The 2779-nt window shown below is 43.1% G+C and overlaps 1 non-coding gene across 1 annotated transcript in view; it reads left to right on the top strand.

The window, feature by feature from the left end:
- Positions 1–1583: 1583 nt before the first annotated feature.
- LOC121740082 overlaps positions 1584–2779 on the top strand; it is a 1903-nt gene continuing 707 nt past the window's right edge. Inside the window, exon 1 of the ribosomal RNA XR_006037533.1 lies at positions 1584–2779. This exon is cut by the window's right edge and continues 707 nt beyond it. This is a non-coding gene — a ribosomal RNA (small subunit ribosomal RNA).

Raw genomic sequence — 2779 nt, 5'->3', positions numbered from 1 at the left:
CGCTGCTGGTAACCTAACCTAACCAAACCTAACCTAATGTTGTTTCTAAATATCATCAGTACTTTCATTTGACACTAATATTTGTTCATCATCGGTCGCGGTGGCCGCCGACAGCCCAAATGTGCCCATATACTCCTTTACTTGTTACATTTATTGTTATCCTAAAAAATATCACACCATATTACGTGTACCGGGTGAACAGTGTGTGTATAGTATTATACAAAACGATTGCGGCGAATAGCTATCATATCTATATACATTGATAATAAGCGAGCGAAAAAGTTGCAAGTCTGTTGTCAAATTGAAAATATTATGTAGTTTCATTTTTAAAAATCCTATCCTAGTATATTACCTAGAATTTGATGCAAATTATAATGATAATAATATTATAAAAATAAATATAATAATAATAATAATAATAATAATAATAATGATGATTTATGTACAATACAATAATAATAAACATTGAACACGACCCGCCACCGTAGTTTTCTTTTTTAATTTTTTTTTTATATTTTTTATTATTTTGTATATAACCACCGTCGACATTTGTTATTATCAGGTAGGTACTATTTATTCTAGTTTCACATGTACAATACAATAATAATAAACACTGAACACGTCCCGCCACTGTAATTCATAATTCAAATTGTATAATATCAAAGTGAGATGTTCAATGCGCGAACCGACCGATTGGTCTTGAGAGTGTTTTTGTTTTTCAAACTTTCCTTCCGGACGGGGGGGGGGGGGGGGGAATGGTGGTGGTGGTGGTGGTGGTGGTGGTGGTGGTACCAGGTTTAGGTTAATCGAAGTCTATACTACTCGATGTGACAACATATATTTTTAATCGCATAACACCAGCGCATTATCTGCACGGCGCATTCGCATATACATGTGGAGTGAGTGCGAGTGAGCAGTGATGGTGGTGTTGGTTATGCGATGTGTGAAAATACAAAAATTTGTGCCATATCCATTTGAGCTCATCATAATGATAATAAACAAACAATATACGACGTGTCGACCGACGGACCAGCGAAACGTGAGGTTCTCGCGATAATCATTAGTTTGATTTTGTGTCGAGCCGAACGGTAGCTGCAGTTCGTTAAAGTTACCACCGTAACAATCGCGGCGGGGCATTATGTACGAGCGCGGAGCACCTGTTTAGAGTGCGCCGTTGTCTGGTATTGTGCCCGTCGCGTCGAAGGTGGAACTGATAGCGGTCGCGAAGTTACAATATTTCTTCATATAGTATTACATCAACTTTGACGTAATGTATGTGGTCTGATCTCTCCAGCACCGGGCGACAATCTATATGGTTGACGAGTTCATGTTAAACTCTCTGTTACACTATCATAGATGATAGATCTCGTAATATGGAACGTTCGAATGTGCGGTAGCTTAGTTGCTCCGCGTTTTCTTTTTTTTGTGTTTGTCGCACAAAAGGGAAAATTCAAATAATGACTGGTCACCGCGCGTGCACGGTCCGCCGTGTGTGCGCGCGTGCACTGTTTGGCCGTCGACACGCGTGTCGACGGCGAGTACCTCGAGCGCTCGAAGAGATTCGTGCGGCTCTAGTGGTTAGCTCCCTGGTTGATCCTGCCAGTAGTTATATGCTTGTCTCAAAGATTAAGCCATGCATGTCTCAGTGCAAGCCGTATTAAGGCGATACCGCGAATGGCTCAATATATCAGTTTTGGTTCCTTAGATCTTACTCAGTTACTTGGATAACTGTGGTAATTCTAGAGCTAATACATGCAATCAGAACTCTGACCAGCAATGGGATGAGTGCTTTTATTAGATCAAAACCAATCGACGGAGGGCCTCGCGTCCTAAGTCGTTTATTTTGATGAATCTGGATAACTTTTGCCGATCGCATGGTCCAGTACCGGCGACGCATCTTTCAAATGTCTGCCTTATCAACTTTCGATGGTAGTTTCTGCGACTACCATGGTTGTCACGGGTAACGGGGAATCAGGGTTCGATTCCGGAGAGGGAGCCTGAGAAACGGCTACCACATCCAAGGAAGGCAGCAGGCGCGCAAATTACCCACTCCCGGCACGGGGAGGTAGTGACGAAAAATAACGATACGGGACTCTTACGAGGCCTCGTAATCGGAATGAGTACACTTTAAATATTTTAACGAGGAACAATTGGAGGGCAAGTCTGGTGCCAGCAGCCGCGGTAATTCCAGCTCCAATAGCGTATACTAAAATTGTTGCGGTTAAAAAGCTCGTAGTTGCATTTGTGCGCCGCGCTGTCGGTGCACCGCATCCGCGGTGATACTGACACGTTTGCGGAGCATATCGTCGGTGAGCCGACGGTAAAACGTCGGTTCAATATCAAAATCCTATCGCGGTGCTCTTCAGTGAGTGTCGAGGTGGGCCGACAATTTTACTTTGAACAAATTAGAGTGCTCAAAGCGGGCTCAAAATGCCGCTTGAATATTTCGTGCATGGAATAATAGAATATGATCTCGGTTCTATTTTGTTGGTTTTCAGAACTCCGAGGTAATGATTAATAGGGATAACTGGGGGCATTCGTATTGCGACGTTAGAGGTGAAATTCTTGGATCGTCGCAAGACGAACATCAGCGAAAGCATTTGCCAAAGGTGTTTTCATCAATCAAGAACGAAAGTTAGAGGTTCGAAGGCGATTAGATACCGCCCTAGTTCTAACCGTAAATATGTCATCTAGCGATCCGCCGACGTTAATACAATGGCTCGGCGGGCAGCTTCCGGGAAACCAAAGATTTTGGACTCCGGGGGGAGTATGGTTGCAA

This window comes from Aricia agestis, chromosome 2 (genome assembly GCF_905147365.1).
Source record: "Aricia agestis chromosome 2, ilAriAges1.1, whole genome shotgun sequence".
NCBI classification, from domain to species: domain Eukaryota; kingdom Metazoa; phylum Arthropoda; class Insecta; order Lepidoptera; family Lycaenidae; genus Aricia; species Aricia agestis.
Note: the sequence above shows the minus strand (reverse complement) of the source record. Positions and strands in the feature narration are given on the sequence as shown.